Below are 21967 nucleotides of genomic sequence, written 5' to 3' on the forward strand. Positions count from 1 at the left end.
GTCAATGACGAATGAACGATGAAGAATGAACAAGGATCAATGATTATTGAAGAATGAACGATGAAGAATGAACAAGGATCAATGCTCAATGAAGAATGAACGATGAAGAATGAACAAGGATCAATGATCAATGAAGAATGAACGATGAAGAATGAACAAGGATCAATGGTCAATGACGAATAAACGATGAAGAATGAACAAGGATCAATGATCAATGAAGAATGAACGATGAAGAATGAACAAGGATCAATCATCAATGAAGAATGAACGATGAAGAATGAACAAGGATCAATCATCAATGACGAATGAACGATGAAGAATGAACAAGGATCAATGATCAATGAAGAATGAATAAGGATCAATGATTAATAAAGAATGAACGATGGAGAATGAACAAGGATTAATGATCAATGACGAATGAACGATGAAGAATGAACAAAGATCAATTATCAATGAAGAATGAACGATGAAGAATGAACAAGGATCAATGATCAATGAAGAATGAACGATGAAGAATGAACAAGGATTAATGGTCAATGACGAATGAACGATGAAGAATGAACAAGGATCAATGATCAATGAAGAATGAACGATGAAGAATGAACAAGGATCAATGATTAATGAAAAATGAACGATGAAGAATGAACAAGCATTAATGGTCAATGACGAATGAACGATGAAGAATGAACAAGGATCAATGATCAGTGAAGAATGAACGATGAAGAATGAACAAGGATCAATGATTAATGTAAAATGAACGATGAAGAATGAACAAGGATTAATGGTCAATGACGAATGAACGATGAAGATTGAACAAGGATCAATGGTCAATGACGAATGAACGATGAAGAATGAACAAGGATCAATGATCAAAGAAGAATGAACGATGAAGAATGAACAAGGATTAATGGTCAATGACGAATGAACGATGAAGAATGAACAAGGATCAATGATCAATGAAGAATGAACGATTAAGAATGAACAAGGATCAATGATCAATGAAGAATAAACAAGGATCAATGATCAATGAAGAATGAACGATGAAGAATGAACAAGGATCAATGATCAATGAAGAATGAACAAGGATCAATGGTCAATGACGAATGAACGATGAAGAATGAACAAGGATCAATGTTCAATGAAGAATAAACGATGAAGAATGAACAAGGATCAATGGTCAATGACGAATGAATGATGAAGAATGAACAAGGATCAATGATCAATGAAGAATGAACGATTAAGAATGAACAAGGATCAATGATCAATGAAGAATGAACGATGAAGAATGAAAAAGGATCAATGATCAATGAAGAATGAACAAGGATCAATGATCAATAAAGATTGAACGATGAAGAATGAACAAGGATCAATGATCAATGACGAATGAACGATGAAGAATGAACAAAGATCAATGATCAATGAAGAATGAACGATGAAGAATGAACAAGGATCAATGATCAATGAAGAATGAACGATGAAGAATGAACGATGAAGAATGAACAAGGATCAATGATCAATAAAGAATAAACGATGAAGAATGAACAAGGATCAATGATCAATGACGAATGAACGATGAACAATGAACAAAGATCAATGATCAATGAAGAATGAACGATGAAGAATGAACAAGGATCAATGATCAATGAAGAATGAACGATGAAGAATGAACAAGCATCAATGATCAATGAAGATAGAACGATGAAGAATGAACATGGATCAATGATCAATGACGAATGAACGATGAAGAAAGAACAAGGATCAATGATCAATGAAGAATGAACGATGAAGAATGAACAAGGATTAATGGTCAATGACGAATGAACGATGAAGAATGAACAAGGATCAATGATCAATGACGAATGAACGATGAAGAATGAACAAGGATCAATGATCAATGAAGAATGAACGATGAAGAATGAACAAGGATTAATGGTCAATGACGAATGAACGATGAAGAATGAACAAGCATCAATGATCAATGAAGAATGAACGATGAAGAATGAACAAGGATCAATGATCAATGAAGAATGAACGATGAAGAATGAACAAGGATTAATGGTCAATGACGAATGAACGATGAAGAATGAACAAGGATCAATGATCAATGAAGAATGAACGATGAAGAATGAACAAGGATCAATGATTAATGAAAAATGAACGATGAAGAATGAACAAGGATTAATGGTCAATGACGAATGAATGATGAAGAATGAACAAGGATCAATGATCAATGAAGAATGAACGATGAAGAATGAACAAGGATCAATGATCAATGAAGAATGAACGATGAAGAATGAACAAGGATTAATGGTCAATGACGAATGAACGATGAAGAATGAACAAGGATCAATGGTCAATGACGAATGAACGATGAAGAATGAACAAGGATCAATGATCAAAGAAGAATGAACGATGAAGAATGAACGATGAAGAATGAACAAGGATTAATGGTCAATGACGAATGAACGATGAAGAATGAACAAGTATCAATGATCAATGAAGAATGAACGATTAAGAATGAACAAGGATCAATGATCAATGAAGAATAAACAAGGATCAATGATCAATGAAGAATGAACGATGAAGAATGAACAAGGATCAATGATCAATGAAGAATGAACAAGGATCAATGGTCAATGACGAATGAACGATGAAGAATGAACAAGGATCAATGTTCAATGAAGAATAAACGATGAAGAATGAACAAGGATCAATGGTCAATGACGAATGAATGATGAAGAATGAACAAGGATCAATGATCAATGAAGAATGAACGATTAAGAATGAACAAGGATCAATGATCAATGAAGAATGAACGATGAAGAATGAAAAAGGATCAATGATCAATGAAGAATGAACAAGGATCAATGATCAATAAAGAATGAACGATGAAGAATGAACAAGGATCAATGATCAATGACGAATGAACGATGAAGAATGAACAAGGATTAATGGTCAATGACGAATGAACGATGAAGAATGAACAAGCATCAATGATCAATGAAGAATGAACGATGAAGAATGAACAAGGATCAATGATCAATGAAGAATGAACGATGAAGAATGAACAAGGATTAATGGTCAATGACGAATGAACGATGAAGAATGAACAAGGATCAATGATCAATGAAGAATGAACGATGAAGAATGAACAAGGATCAATGATTAATGAAAAATGAACGATGAAGAATGAACAAGGATTAATGGTCAATGACGAATGAATGATGAAGAATGAACAAGGATCAATGATCAATGAAGAATGAACGATGAAGAATGAACAAGGATCAATGATCAATGAAGAATGAACGATGAAGAATGAACAAGGATTAATGGTCAATGACGAATGAACGATGAAGAATGAACAAGGATCAATGGTCAATGACGAATGAACGATGAAGAATGAACAAGGATCAATGATCAAAGAAGAATGAACGATGAAGAATGAACGATGAAGAATGAACAAGGATTAATGGTCAATGACGAATGAACGATGAAGAATGAACAAGGATCAATGATCAATGAAGAATGAACGATTAAGAATGAACAAGGATCAATGATCAATGAAGAATAAACAAGGATCAATGATCAATGAAGAATGAACGATGAAGAATGAACAAGGATCAATGATCAATGAAGAATGAACAAGGATCAATGGTCAATGACGAATGAACGATGAAGAATGAACAAGGATCAATGTTCAATGAAGAATAAACGATGAAGAATGAACAAGGATCAATGGTCAATGACGAATGAATGATGAAGAATGAACAAGGATCAATGATCAATGAAGAATGAACGATTAAGAATGAACAAGGATCAATGATCAATGAAGAATGAACGATGAAGAATGAAAAAGGATCAATGATCAATGAAGAATGAACAAGGATCAATGATCAATAAAGATTGAACGATGAAGAATGAACAAGGATCAATGATCAATGACGAATGAACGATGAAGAATGAACAAAGATCAATGATCAATGAAGAATGAACGATGAAGAATGAACAAGGATCAATGATCAATGAAGAATGAACAAGGATCAATGGTCAATGACGAATGAACGATGAAGAATGAACAAGGATCAATGATCAATGAAGAATGAACGATGAAGAATGAACAAGGATCAATAGTCAATGACGAATGAACGATGAAGAATGAACAAGGATCAATGATAAATGAAGAATGAACGATGAAGAATGAACAAAGATCAATGATCAATGAAGAATGAACGATGAAGATTGAACAAGGATCAATGATCAATGAAGAATGAACGATGAAGAATGAACAAGCATCAATGATCAATGAAGATAGAACGATGAAGAATGAACTAGGATCAATGATCAATGAAGAATGAACGATGAAGAATGAACAAGGATCAATGGTCAATGACGAATGAACGATGAAGAATGAACAAGGATCAATGATCAATGAAGAATGAACGATGAAGAATGAACAAGGATCAATGATTAATGAAAAATGAACGATGAAGAATGAACAAGGATTAATGGTCAATGACGAATGAACGATGAAGAATGAACAAGGATCAATGATCAATGACGAATGAACGTTGAAGAATGAACAAGGATCAATGATCAATGAAGAATGAACAAGGATTAATGGTCAATGACGAATGAACGATGAAGATTGAACAAGGATCAATGGTCAATGACGAATGAACGATGAAGAATGAACAAGGATCAATGATCAAAGAAGAATGAACGATGAAGAATGAACGATGAAGAATGAACAAGGATTAATGGTCAATGACGAATGAACGATGAAGAATGAACAAGGATCAATGATCAATGAAGATTGAACGATTAAGAATGAACAAGGATCAATGATCAATGAAGAATGAACAAGGATAAATGATCAATGAAGAATGAACGATGAAGAATGAACAAGGATCAATGATCAATGAAGAATGAACAAGGATCAATGGTCAATGAAGAATGAATGATGAAGAATGAATAAGGATCAATGATCAATGACGAATGAACGATGAAGAAAGAACAAGGATCAATGATCAATGAAGAATGAACGATGAAGAATGAACAAGGATTAATGGTCAATGACGAATGAACGATGAAGAATGAACAAGGATCAATGATCAATGACGAATGAACGATGAAGAATGAGCAAGGATCAATGATCAATGAAGAATGAACGATGAAGAATGAACAAGGATTAATGGTCAATGACGAATGAACGATGAAGAATGAACAAGCATCAATGATCAATGAAGAATGAACGATGAAGAATGAACAAGGATCAATGATCAATGAAGAATGAACGATGAAGAATGAACAAGGATTAATGGTCAATGACGAATGAACGATGAAGAATGAACAAGAATCAATGATCAATGAAGAATGAACGATGAAGAATGAACAAGGATCAATGATTAATGAAAAATGAACGATGAAGAATGAACAAGGATTAATGGTCAATGATGAATGAACGATGAAGAATGAACAAGGATCAATGATCAATGACGAATGAACGATGAAGAATGAACAAGGATCAATGATCAATGAAGAATGAACGATGAAGAATGAACAAGGATTAATGGTCAATGACGAATGAACGATGAAGAATGAACAAGGATCAATGGTCAATGACGAATGAACGATGAAGAATGAACAAGGATCAATGATCAATGAAGAATGAACGATTAAGAATGAACAAGGATCAATAATCAATGAAGAATGAACAAAGATCAATGATCAATGAAGAATGAACGATGAAGAATGAACAAGGATCAATGATCAATGAAGAATGAACAAGGATCAATGGTCAATGACGAATGAACGATGAAGAATGAACAAGGATCAATGATCAATGAAGAATGAACGATGAAGAATGAACAAGGATCAATGGTCAATGACGAATGAACGATGAAGAATGAACAAGGATCAATGATTATTGAAGAATGAACGATGAAGAATGAACAAGGATCAATGCTCAATGAAGAATGAACGATGAAGAATGAACAAGGATCAATGATCAATGAAGAATGAACGATGAAGAATGAACAAGGATCAATGGTCAATGACGAATAAACGATGAAGAATGAACAAGGATCAATGATCAATGAAGAATGAACGATGAAGAATGAACAAGGATCAATCATCAATGAAGAATGAACGATGAAGAATGAACAAGGATCAATCATCAATGACGAATGAACGATGAAGAATGAACAAGGATCAATGATCAATGAAGAATGAATAAGGATCAATGATTAATAAAGAATGAACGATGGAGAATGAACAAGGATTAATGATCAATGACGAATGAACGATGAAGAATGAACAAAGATCAATTATCAATGAAGAATGAACGATGAAGAATGAACAAGGATCAATGATCAATGAAGAATGAACGATGAAGAATGAACAAGGATTAATGGTCAATGACGAATGAACGATGAAGAATGAACAAGGATCAATGATCAATGAAGAATGAACGATGAAGAATGAACAAGGATCAATGATTAATGAAAAATGAACGATGAAGAATGAACAAGCATTAATGGTCAATGACGAATGAACGATGAAGAATGAACAAGGATCAATGATCAGTGAAGAATGAACGATGAAGAATGAACAAGGATCAATGATTAATGTAAAATGAACGATGAAGAATGAACAAGGATTAATGGTCAATGACGAATGAACGATGAAGATTGAACAAGGATCAATGGTCAATGACGAATGAACGATGAAGAATGAACAAGGATCAATGATCAAAGAAGAATGAACGATGAAGAATGAACGATGAAGAATGAACAAGGATTAATGGTCAATGACGAATGAACGATGAAGAATGAACAAGGATCAATGATCAATGAAGAATGAACGATTAAGAATGAACAAGGATCAATGATCAATGAAGAATAAACAAGGATCAATGATCAATGAAGAATGAACGATGAAGAATGAACAAGGATCAATGATCAATGAAGAATGAACAAGGATCAATGGTCAATGACGAATGAACGATGAAGAATGAACAAGGATCAATGTTCAATGAAGAATAAACGATGAAGAATGAACAAGGATCAATGGTCAATGACGAATGAATGATGAAGAATGAACAAGGATCAATGATCAATGAAGAATGAACGATTAAGAATGAACAAGGATCAATGATCAATGAAGAATGAACGATGAAGAATGAAAAAGGATCAATGATCAATGAAGAATGAACAAGGATCAATGATCAATAAAGATTGAACGATGAAGAATGAACAAGGATCAATGATCAATGACGAATGAACGATGAAGAATGAACAAAGATCAATGATCAATGAAGAATGAACGATGAAGAATGAACAAGGATCAATGATCAATGAAGAATGAACAAGGATCAATGGTCAATGACGAATGAACGATGAAGAATGAACAAGGATCAATGATCAATGAAGAATGAACGATGAAGAATGAACAAGGATCAATAGTCAATGACGAATGAGCGATGAAGAATGAACAAGGATCAATGATAAATGAAGAATGAACGATGAAGAATGAACAAAGATCAATGATCAATGAAGAATGAACGATGAAGATTGAACAAGGATCAATGATCAATGAAGAATGAACAAGGATCAATGGTCAATGACGAATGAACGATGAAGAATGAACAAGGATCAATGATCAATGAAGAATGAACGATGAAGAATGAACAAGGATCAATAGTCAATGACGAATGAACGATGAAGAATGAACAAGGATCAATGATAAATGAAGAATGAACGATGAAGAATGAACAAAGATCAATGATCAATGAAGAATGAACGATGAAGATTGAACAAGGATCAATGATCAATGAAGAATGAACGATGAAGAATGAACAAGCATCAATGATCAATGAAGATAGAACGATGAAGAATGAACTAGGATCAATGATCAATGAAGAATGAACGATGAAGAATGAACAAGGATCAATGGTCAATGACGAATGAACGATGAAGAATGAACAAGGATCAATGATCAATGAAGAATGAACGATGAAGAATGAACAAGGATCAATGATTAATGAAAAATGAACGATGAAGAATGAACAAGGATTAATGGTCAATGACGAATGAACGATGAAGAATGAACAAGGATCAATGATCAATGACGAATGAACGTTGAAGAATGAACAAGGATCAATGATCAATGAAGAATGAACAAGGATTAATGGTCAATGACGAATGAACGATGAAGATTGAACAAGGATCAATGGTCAATGACGAATGAACGATGAAGAATGAACAAGGATCAATGATCAAAGAAGAATGAACGATGAAGAATGAACGATGAAGAATGAACAAGGATTAATGGTCAATGACGAATGAACGATGAAGAATGAACAAGGATCAATGATCAATGAAGATTGAACGATTAAGAATGAACAAGGATCAATGATCAATGAAGAATGAACAAGGATAAATGATCAATGAAGAATGAACGATGAAGAATGAACAAGGATCAATGATCAATGAAGAATGAACAAGGATCAATGGTCAATGAAGAATGAATGATGAAGAATGAATAAGGATCAATGATCAATGACGAATGAACGATGAAGAAAGAACAAGGATCAATGATCAATGAAGAATGAACGATGAAGAATGAACAAGGATTAATGGTCAATGACGAATGAACGATGAAGAATGAACAAGGATCAATGATCAATGACGAATGAACGATGAAGAATGAGCAAGGATCAATTATCAATGAAGAATGAACGATGAAGAATGAACAAGGATTAATGGTCAATGACGAATGAACGATGAAGAATGAACAAGCATCAATGATCAATGAAGAATGAACGATGAAGAATGAACAAGGATCAATGATCAATGAAGAATGAACGATGAAGAATGAACAAGGATTAATGGTCAATGACGAATGAACGATGAAGAATGAACAAGAATCAATGATCAATGAAGAATGAACGATGAAGAATGAACAAGGATCAATGATTAATGAAAAATGAACGATGAAGAATGAACAAGGATTAATGGTCAATGATGAATGAACGATGAAGAATGAACAAGGATCAATGATCAATGACGAATGAACGATGAAGAATGAACAAGGATCAATGATCAATGAAGAATGAACGATGAAGAATGAAAAAGGATTAATGGTCAATGACGAATGAACGATGAAGAATGAACAAGGATCAATGGTCAATGACGAATGAACGATGAAGAATGAACAAGGATCAATGATCAATGAAGAATGAACGATTAAGAATGAACAAGGATCAATGATCAATGAAGAATGAACAAAGATCAATGATCAATGAAGAATGAACGATGAAGAATGAACAAGGATCAATGATCAATGAAGAATGAACAAGGATCAATGGTCAATGACGAATGAACGATGAAGAATGAACAAGGATCAATGATCAATGAAGAATGAACGATGAAGAATGAACAAGGATCAATGGTCAATGACGAATGAACGATGAAGAATGAACAAGGATCAATGATTATTGAAGAATGAACGATGAAGAATGAACAAGGATCAATGCTCAATGAAGAATGAACGATGAAGAATGAACAAGGATCAATGATCAATGAAGAATGAACGATGAAGAATGAACAAGGATCAATGGTCAATGACGAATAAACGATGAAGAATGAACAAGGATCAATGATCAATGAAGAATGAACGATGAAGAATGAACAAGGATCAATGATTAATGAAAAATGAACGATGAAGAATGAACAAGCATTAATGGTCAATGACGAATGAACGATGAAGAATGAACAAGGATCAATGATCAGTGAAGAATGAACGATGAAGAATGAACAAGGATCAATGATTAATGTAAAATGAACGATGAAGAATGAACAAGGATTAATGGTCAATGACGAATGAACGATGAAGATTGAACAAGGATCAATGGTCAATGACGAATGAACGATGAAGAATGAACAAGGATCAATGATCAAAGAAGAATGAACGATGAAGAATGAACGATGAAGAATGAACAAGGATTAATGGTCAATGACGAATGAACGATGAAGAATGAACAAGGATCAATGATCAATGAAGAATGAACGATTAAGAATGAACAAGGATCAATGATCAATGAAGAATAAACAAGGATCAATGATCAATGAAGAATGAACGATGAAGAATGAACAAGGATCAATGATCAATGAAGAATGAACAAGGATCAATGGTCAATGACGAATGAACGATGAAGAATGAACAAGGATCAATGTTCAATGAAGAATAAACGATGAAGAATGAACAAGGATCAATGGTCAATGACGAATGAATGATGAAGAATGAACAAGGATCAATGATCAATGAAGAATGAACGATTAAGAATGAACAAGGATCAATGATCAATGAAGAATGAACGATGAAGAATGAAAAAGGATCAATGATCAATGAAGAATGAACAAGGATCAATGATCAATAAAGATTGAACGATGAAGAATGAACAAGGATCAATGATCAATGACGAATGAACGATGAAGAATGAACAAAGATCAATGATCAATGAAGAATGAACGATGAAGAATGAACAAGGATCAATGATCAATGAAGAATGAACAAGGATCAATGGTCAATGACGAATGAACGATGAAGAATGAACAAGGATCAATGATCAATGAAGAATGAACGATGAAGAATGAACAAGGATCAATAGTCAATGACGAATGAACGATGAAGAATGAACAAGGATCAATGATAAATGAAGAATGAACGATGAAGAATGAACAAAGATCAATGATCAATGAAGAATGAACGATGAAGATTGAACAAGGATCAATGATCAATGAAGAATGAACAAGGATCAATGGTCAATGACGAATGAACGATGAAGAATGAACAAGGATCAATGATCAATGAAGAATGAACGATGAAGAATGAACAAGGATCAATAGTCAATGACGAATGAACGATGAAGAATGAACAAGGATCAATGATAAATGAAGAATGAACGATGAAGAATGAACAAAGATCAATGATCAATGAAGAATGAACGATGAAGATTGAACAAGGATCAATGATCAATGAAGAATGAACGATGAAGAATGAACAAGCATCAATGATCAATGAAGATAGAACGATGAAGAATGAACTAGGATCAATGATCAATGAAGAATGAACGATGAAGAATGAACAAGGATCAATGGTCAATGACGAATGAACGATGAAGAATGAACAAGGATCAATGATCAATGAAGAATGAACGATGAAGAATGAACAAGGATCAATGATTAATGAAAAATGAACGATGAAGAATGAACAAGGATTAATGGTCAATGACGAATGAACGATGAAGAATGAACAAGGATCAATGATCAATGACGAATGAACGTTGAAGAATGAACAAGGATCAATGATCAATGAAGAATGAACAAGGATTAATGGTCAATGACGAATGAACGATGAAGATTGAACAAGGATCAATGGTCAATGACGAATGAACGATGAAGAATGAACAAGGATCAATGATCAAAGAAGAATGAACGATGAAGAATGAACGATGAAGAATGAACAAGGATTAATGGTCAATGACGAATGAACGATGAAGAATGAACAAGGATCAATGATCAATGAAGATTGAACGATTAAGAATGAACAAGGATCAATGATCAATGAAGAATGAACAAGGATAAATGATCAATGAAGAATGAACGATGAAGAATGAACAAGGATCAATGATCAATGAAGAATGAACAAGGATCAATGGTCAATGAAGAATGAATGATGAAGAATGAATAAGGATCAATGATCAATGACGAATGAACGATGAAGAAAGAACAAGGATCAATGATCAATGAAGAATGAACGATGAAGAATGAACAAGGATTAATGGTCAATGACGAATGAACGATGAAGAATGAACAAGGATCAATGATCAATGACGAATGAACGATGAAGAATGAGCAAGGATCAATTATCAATGAAGAATGAACGATGAAGAATGAACAAGGATTAATGGTCAATGACGAATGAACGATGAAGAATGAACAAGCATCAATGATCAATGAAGAATGAACGATGAAGAATGAACAAGGATCAATGATCAATGAAGAATGAACGATGAAGAATGAACAAGGATTAATGGTCAATGACGAATGAACGATGAAGAATGAACAAGAATCAATGATCAATGAAGAATGAACGATGAAGAATGAACAAGGATCAATGATTAATGAAAAATGAACGATGAAGAATGAACAAGGATTAATGGTCAATGATGAATGAACGATGAAGAATGAACAAGGATCAATGATCAATGACGAATGAACGATGAAGAATGAACAAGGATCAATGATCAATGAAGAATGAACGATGAAGAATGAACAAGGATTAATGGTCAATGACGAATGAACGATGAAGAATGAACAAGGATCAATGGTCAATGACGAATGAACGATGAAGAATGAACAAGGATCAATGATCAATGAAGAATGAACGATTAAGAATGAACAAGGATCAATGATCAATGAAGAATGAACAAAGATCAATGATCAATGAAGAATGAACGATGAAGAATGAACAAGGATCAATGATCAATGAAGAATGAACAAGGATCAATGGTCAATGACGAATGAACGATGAAGAATGAACAAGGATCAATGATCAATGAAGAATGAACGATGAAGAATGAACAAGGATCAATGGTCAATGACGAATGAACGATGAAGAATGAACAAGGATCAATGATTATTGAAGAATGAACGATGAAGAATGAACAAGGATCAATGCTCAATGAAGAATGAACGATGAAGAATGAACAAGGATCAATGATCAATGAAGAATGAACGATGAAGAATGAACAAGGATCAATGGTCAATGACGAATAAACGATGAAGAATGAACAAGGATCAATGATCAATGAAGAATGAACGATGAAGAATGAACAAGGATCAATCATCAATGAAGAATGAACGATGAAGAATGAACAAGGATCAATGATCAATGACGAATGAACGATGAAGAATGAACAAGGATCAATGATCAATGAAGAATTAATAAGGATCAATGATTAATAAAGAATGAACGATGGAGAATGAACAAGGATTAATGATCAATGACGAATGAACGATGAAGAATGAACAAAGATCAATTATCAATGAAGAATGAACGATGAAGAATGAACAAGGATCAATGATCAATGAAGAATGAACGATGAAGAATGAACAAGGATTAATGGTCAATGACGAATGAACGATGAAGAATGAACAAGGATCAATGATCAATGAAGAATGAACGATGAAGAATGAACAAGGATCAATGATTAATGAAAAATGAACGATGAAGAATGAACAAGCATTAATGGTCAATGACGAATGAACGATGAAGAATGAACAAGGATCAATGATCAGTGAAGAATGAACGATGAAGAATGAACAAGGATCAATGATTAATGTAAAATGAACGATGAAGAATGAACAAGGATTAATGGTCAATGACGAATGAACGATGAAGATTGAACAAGGATCAATGGTCAATGACGAATGAACGATGAAGAATGAACAAGGATCAATGATCAAAGAAGAATGAACGATGAAGAATGAACGATGAAGAATGAACAAGGATTAATGGTCAATGACGAATGAACGATGAAGAATGAACAAGGATCAATGATCAATGAAGATTGAACGATTAAGAATGAACAAGGATCAATGATCAATGAAGAATGAACAAGGATAAATGATCAATGAAGAATGAACGATGAAGAATGAACAAGGATCAATGATCAATGAAGAATGAACAAGGATCAATGGTCAATGAAGAATGAATGATGAAGAATGAATAAGGATCAATGATCAATGACGAATGAACGATGAAGAAAGAACAAGGATCAATGATCAATGAAGAATGAACGATGAAGAATGAACAAGGATTAATGGTCAATGACGAATGAACGATGAAGAATGAACAAGGATCAATGATCAATGACGAATGAACGATGAAGAATGAGCAAGGATCAATGATCAATGAAGAATGAACGATGAAGAATGAACAAGGATTAATGGTCAATGACGAATGAACGATGAAGAATGAACAAGCATCAATGATCAATGAAGAATGAACGATGAAGAATGAACAAGGATCAATGATCAATGAAGAATGAACGATGAAGAATGAACAAGGATTAATGGTCAATGACGAATGAACGATGAAGAATGAACAAGAATCAATGATCAATGAAGAATGAACGATGAAGAATGAACAAGGATCAATGATTAATGAAAAATGAACGATGAAGAATGAACAAGGATTAATGGTCAATGATGAATGAACGATGAAGAATGAACAAGGATCAATGATCAATGACGAATGAACGATGAAGAATGAACAAGGATCAATGATCAATGAAGAATGAACGATGAAGAATGAACAAGGATTAATGGTCAATGACGAATGAACGATGAAGAATGAACAAGGATCAATGGTCAATGACGAATGAACGATGAAGAATGAACAAGGATCAATGATCAAAGAAGAATCAACGATGAAGAATGAACGATGAAGAATGAAGAAGGATTAATGGTCAATGACGAATGAACGATGAAGAATGAACAAGGATCAATGATCAATGAAGAATGAACGATTAAGAATGAACAAGGATCAATGATCAATGAAGAATGAACAAAGATCAATGATCAATGAAGAATGAACGATGAAGAATGAACAAGGATCAATGATCAATGAAGAATGAACAAGGATCAATGGTCAATGACGAATGAACGATGAAGAATGAACAAGGATCAATGATCAATGAAGAATGAACGATGAAGAATGAACAAGGATCAATGGTCAATGACGAATGAACGATGAAGAATGAACAAGGATCAATGATTAATGAAGAATGAACGATGAAGAATGAACAAGGATCAATGCTCAATGAAGAATGAACGATGAAGAATGAACAAGGATCAATGATCAATGAAGAATGAACGATGAAGAATGAACAAGGATCAATGGTCAATGACGAATAAACGATGAAGAATGAACAAGGATCAATGATCAATGAAGAATGAACGATGAAGAATGAACAAGGATCAATCATCAATGAAGAATGAACGATGAAGAATGAACAAGGATCAATGATCAATGACGAATGAACGATGAAGAATGAACAAGGATCAATGATCAATGAAGAATGAATAAGGATCAATGATTAATAAAGAATGAACGATGGAGAATGAACAAGGATTAATGATCAATGACGAATGAACGATGAAGAATGAACAAAGATCAATTATCAATGAAGAATGAACGATGAAGAATGAACAAGGATCAATGATCAATGAAGAATGAACGATGAAGAATGAACAAGGATTAATGGTCAATGACGAATGAACGATGAAGAATGAACAAGGATCAATGATCAATGAAGAATGAACGATGAAGAATGAACAAGGATCAATGATTAATGAAAAATGAACGATGAAGAATGAACAAGCATTAATGGTCAATGACGAATGAACGATGAAGAATGAACAAGGATCAATGATCAGTGAAGAATGAACGATGAAGAATGAACAAGGATCAATGATTAATGTAAAATGAACGATGAAGAATGAACAAGGATTAATGGTCAATGATGAATGAACGATGAAGAATGAACAAGGATCAATGATCAATGACGAATGAACGATGAAGAATGAACAAGGATCAATGATCAATGAAGAATGAACGATGAAGAATGAACAAGGATTAATGGTCAATGACGAATGAACGATGAAGAATGAACAAGGATCAATGGTCAATGACGAATGAACGATGAAGAATGAACAAGGATCAATGATCAAAGAAGAATCAACGATGAAGAATGAACGATGAAGAATGAAGAAGGATTAATGGTCAATGACGAATGAACGATGAAGAATGAACAAGGATCAATGATCAATGACGAATGAACGATGAAGAATGAGCAAGGATCAATGATAAATGAAGAATGAACGATGAAGAATGAACAAAGATTAATGGTCAATGACGAATGAATGATGAAGAATGAACAAGCATCAATGATCAATGAAGAATGAACAAGGATCAATGATCAATGAAGAATGAACGATGAAGAATGAACAAGGATCAATGATCAATGAAGAATGAACAAGGATCAATGGTCAATGACGAATGAACGATGAAGAATGAACAAGGATCAATGATCAATGAAGAATGAACGATGAAGAATGAACAAGGATCAATGGTCAATGACGAATGAACGATGAAGAATGAACAAGGATCAATGATCAATGAAGAATGAACGATGAAGAATGAACAAGGATCAATGATCAATGAAGAATGAACGATGAAGAATGAACAAGGATCAATGATAAATGAAGAATGAACGATGAAGAATGAACAAGGATCAATGGTCAATGACAAATAAAAGATAAAGAATGAACAAGGATCAATGATCAATGAAGAATGAACGATGAAGAATGAACAAGGATCAATCATCAATGAAGAATGAACGATGAAGAATGAACAAGGATCAATGATCAATGACGAACTAACGATGAAGAATGAACAAGGATCAATGATCAATGAAGATAGAACGATGAAGAATGAACTAGGATCAATGATCAATGAAGAATGAACGATGAAGAATGAACAAGGATCAATGGTCAATGACGAATGAACGATGAAGAATGAACAAGGATCAATGATCAATGAAGAATGAACGATGAAGAATGAACAAGGATCAATGATTAATGAAAAATGAACAATGAAGAATGAACAAGGATTATTTGTCAATGACGAATAAACGATGAAGAATGAACAAGGATCAATGATCAATGACGAATGAACGTTGAAGAATGAACAGGGATCAATGATCAATGAAGAATGAACAAGGATTAATGGTCAATGACGAATGAACGATGAAGAATGAACAAGGATCAATGGTCAATGACGAATGAACGATGAAGAATGAACAAGGATCACTGATCAAAGAAGAATGAACTATGAAGAATGAACGATGAAGAATGAACAAGGATTAATGGTCAATGACGAATGAACGATGAAGAATGAACAAGGATCAATGATCAATGAAGATTGAACGATTAAGAATGAACAAGGATCAATGATCAATGAAGAATGAACAAGGATAAATGATCAATGAAGAATGAACGATGAAGAATGAACAAGGATCAATGATCAATGAAGAATGAACAAGGATCAATGGTCAATGAAGAATGAATGATGAAGAATGAATAAGGATCAATGATCAATGACGAATGAACGATGAAGAAAGAACAAGGATCAATGATCAATGAAGAATGAACGATGAAGAATGAACAAGGATTAATCGTCAATGACGAATGAACGATGAAGAATGAACAAGGATCAATGATCAATGACGAATGAACGATGAAGAATGAGCAAGGATCAATGATCAATGAAGAATGAACGATGAAGAATGAACAAAGATTAATGGTCAATGACGAATGAACGATGAAGAATGAACAAGCATCAATGATCAATGAAGAATGAACGATGAAGAACGAACAAGGATCAATGATCAATGAAGAATGAACGATGAAGAATGAACAAGGATTAATGGTCAATGACGAATGAACGATGAAGAATGAACAAGGATCAATGATCAATGACGAATGAACGATGAAGAATGAACAAGGATCAATGATCAATGAAGAATGAACGATGAAGAATGAACAAGGATTAATGGTCAATGACGAATGAACGATGAAGAATGAACAAGGATCAATGGTCAATGACGAATGAACGATGAAGAATGAACAAGGATCAATGATCAATGAAGAATGAACGATTAAGAATGAACAAGGATCAATGATCAATGAAGAATGAACAAAGATCAATGATCAATGAAGAATGAACGATGAAGAATGAACAAGGATCAATGATCAATGAAGAATGAACAAGGATCAATGGTCAATGACGAATGAACGATGAAGAATGAACAAGGATCAATGATCAATGAAGAATGAACGATGAAGAATGAACAAGGATCAATGGTCAATGACGAATGAACGATGAAGAATGAACAAGGATCAATGATTATTGAAGAATGAACGATGAAGAATGAACAAGGATCAATGCTCAATGAAGAATGAACGATGAAGAATGAACAAGGATCAATGATCAATGAAGAATGAACGATGAAGAATGAACAAGGATCAATGGTCAATGACGAATAAACGATGAAGAATGAACAAGGATCAATGATCAATGAAGAATGAACGATGAAGAATGAACAAGGATCAATCATCAATGAAGAATGAACGATGAAGAATGAACAAGGATCAATGATCAATGACGAATGAACGATGAAGAATGAACAAGGATCAATGATCAATGAAGAATTAATAAGGATCAATGATTAATAAAGAATGAACGATGGAGAATGAACAAGGATTAATGATCAATGACGAATGAACGATGAAGAATGAACAAAGATCAATTATCAATGAAGAATGAACGATGAAGAATGAACAAGGATCAATGATCAATGAAGAATGAACGATGAAGAATGAACAAGGATTAATGGTCAATGACGAATGAACGATGAAGAATGAACAAGGATCAATGATCAATGAAGAATGAACGATGAAGAATGAACAAGGATCAATGATTAATGAAAAATGAACGATGAAGAATGAACAAGCATTAATGGTCAATGACGAATGAACGATGAAGAATGAACAAGGATCAATGATCAGTGAAGAATGAACGATGAAGAATGAACAAGGATCAATGATTAATGTAAAATGAACGATGAAGAATGAACAAGGATTAATGGTCAATGACGAATGAACGATGAAGATTGAACAAGGATCAATGGTCAATGACGAATGAACGATGAAGAATGAACAAGGATCAATGATCAAAGAAGAATGAACGATGAAGAATGAACGATGAAGAATGAACAAGGATTAATGGTCAATGACGAATGAACGATGAAGAATGAACAAGGATCAATGATCAATGAAGATTGAACGATTAAGAATGAACAAGGATCAATGATCAATGAAGAATGAACAAGGATAAATGATCAATGAAGAATGAACGATGAAGAATGAACAAGGATCAATGATCAATGAAGAATGAACAAGGATCAATGGTCAATGAAGAATGAATGATGAAGAATGAATAAGGATCAATGATCAATGACGAATGAACGATGAAGAAAGAACAAGGATCAATGATCAATGAAGAATGAACGATGAAGAATGAACAAGGATTAATGGTCAATGACGAATGAACGATGAAGAATGAACAAGGATCAATGATCAATGACGAATGAACGATGAAGAATGAGCAAGGATCAATGATCAATGAAGAATGAACGATGAAGAATGAACAAGGATTAATGGTCAATGACGAATGAACGATGAAGAATGAACAAGCATCAATGATCAATGAAGAATGAACGATGAAGAATGAACAAGGATCAATGATCAATGAAGAATGAACGATGAAGAATGAACAAGGATTAATGGTCAATGACGAATGAACGATGAAGAATGAACAAGAATCAATGATCAATGAAGAATGAACGATGAAGAATGAACAAGGATCAATGATTAATGAAAAATGAACGATGAAGAATGAACAAGGATTAATGGTCAATGATGAATGAACGATGAAGAATGAACAAGGATCAATGATCAATGACGAATGAACGATGAAGAATGAACAAGGATCAATGATCAATGAAGAATGAACGATGAAGAATGAACAAGGATTAATGGTCAATGACGAATGAACGATGAAGAATGAACAAGGATCAATGGTCAATGACGAATGAACGATGAAGAATGAACAAGGATCAATGATCAAAGAAGAATCAACGATGAAGAATGAACGATGAAGAATGAAGAAGGATTAATGGTCAATGACGAATGAACGATGAAGAATGAACAAGGATCAATGATCAATGAAGAATGAACGATTAAGAATGAACAAGGATCAATGATCAATGAAGAATGAACAAAGATCAATGATCAATGAAGAATGAACGATGAAGAATGAACAAGGATCAATGATCAATGAAGAATGAACAAGGATCAATGGTCAATGACGAATGAACGATGAAGAATGAACAAGGATCAATGATCAATGAAGAATGAACGATGAAGAATGAACAAGGATCAATGGTCAATGACGAATGAACGATGAAGAATGAACAAGGATCAATGATTAATGAAGAATGAACGATGAAGAATGAACAAGGATCAATGCTCAATGAAGAATGAACGATGAAGAATGAACAAGGATCAATGATCAATGAAGAATGAACGATGAAGAATGAACAAGGATCAATGGTCAATGACGAATAAACGATGAAGAATGAACAAGGATCAATGATCAATGAAGAATGAACGATGAAGAATGAACAAGGATCAATCATCAATGAAGAATGAACGATGAAGAATGAACAAGGATCAATGATCAATGACGAATGAACGATGAAGAATGAACAAGGATCAATGATCAATGAAGAATGAATAAGGATCAATGATTAATAAAGAATGAACGATGGAGAATGAACAAGGATTAATGATCAATGACGAATGAACGATGAAGAATGAACAAAGATCAATTATCAATGAAGAATGAACGATGAAGAATGAACAAGGATCAATGATCAATGAAGAATGAACGATGAAGAATGAACAAGGATTAATGGTCAATGACGAATGAACGATGAAGAATGAACAAGGATCAATGATCAATGAAGAATGAACGATGAAGAATGAACAAGGATCAATGATTAATGAAAAATGAACGATGAAGAATGAACAAGCATTAATGGTCAATGACGAATGAACGATGAAGAATGAACAAGGATCAATGATCAGTGAAGAATGAACGATGAAGAATGAACAAGGATCAATGATTAATGTAAAATGAACGATGAAGAATGAACAAGGATTAATGGTCAATGATGAATGAACGATGAAGAATGAACAAGGATCAATGATCAATGACGAATGAACGATGAAGAATGAACAAGGATCAATGATCAATGAAGAATGAACGATGAAGAATGAACAAGGATTAATGGTCAATGACGAATGAACGATGAAGAATGAACAAGGATCAATGGTCAATGACGAATGAACGATGAAGAATGAACAAGGATCAATGATCAAAGAAGAATCAACGATGAAGAATGAACGATGAAGAATGAAGAAGGATTAATGGTCAATGACGAATGAACGATGAAGAATGAACAAGGATCAATGATCAATGACGAATGAACGATGAAGAATGAGCAAGGATCAATGATAAATGAAGAATGAACGATGAAGAATGAACAAAGATTAATGGTCAATGACGAATGAATGATGAAGAATGAACAAGCATCAATGATCAATGAAGAATGAACAAGGATCAATGATCAATGAAGAATGAACGATGAAGAATGAACAAGGATCAATGATCAATGAAGAATGAACAAGGATCAATGGTCAATGACGAATGAACGATGAAGAATGAACAAGGATCAATGATCAATGAAGAATGAACGATGAAGAATGAACAAGGATCAATGGTCAATGACGAATGAACGATGAAGAATGAACAAGGATCAATGATCAATGAAGAATGAACGATGAAGAATGAACAAGGATCAATGATCAATGAAGAATGAACGATGAAGAATGAACAAGGATCAATGATAAATGAAGAATGAACGATGAAGAATGAACAAGGATCAATGGTCAATGACAAATAAAAGATAAAGAATGAACAAGGATCAATGATCAATGAAGAATGAACGATGAAGAATGAACAAGGATCAATCATCAATGAAGAATGAACGATGAAGAATGAACAAGGATCAATGATCAATGACGAACTAACGATGAAGAATGAACAAGGATCAATGATCAATGAAGATAGAACGATGAAGAATGAACTAGGATCAATGATCAATGAAGAATGAACGATGAAGAATGAACAAGGATCAATGGTCAATGACGAATGA

This window comes from Amaranthus tricolor, chromosome 5 (assembly GCF_026212465.1).
Source record: "Amaranthus tricolor cultivar Red isolate AtriRed21 chromosome 5, ASM2621246v1, whole genome shotgun sequence".
NCBI lineage: Eukaryota > Viridiplantae > Streptophyta > Magnoliopsida > Caryophyllales > Amaranthaceae > Amaranthus > Amaranthus tricolor.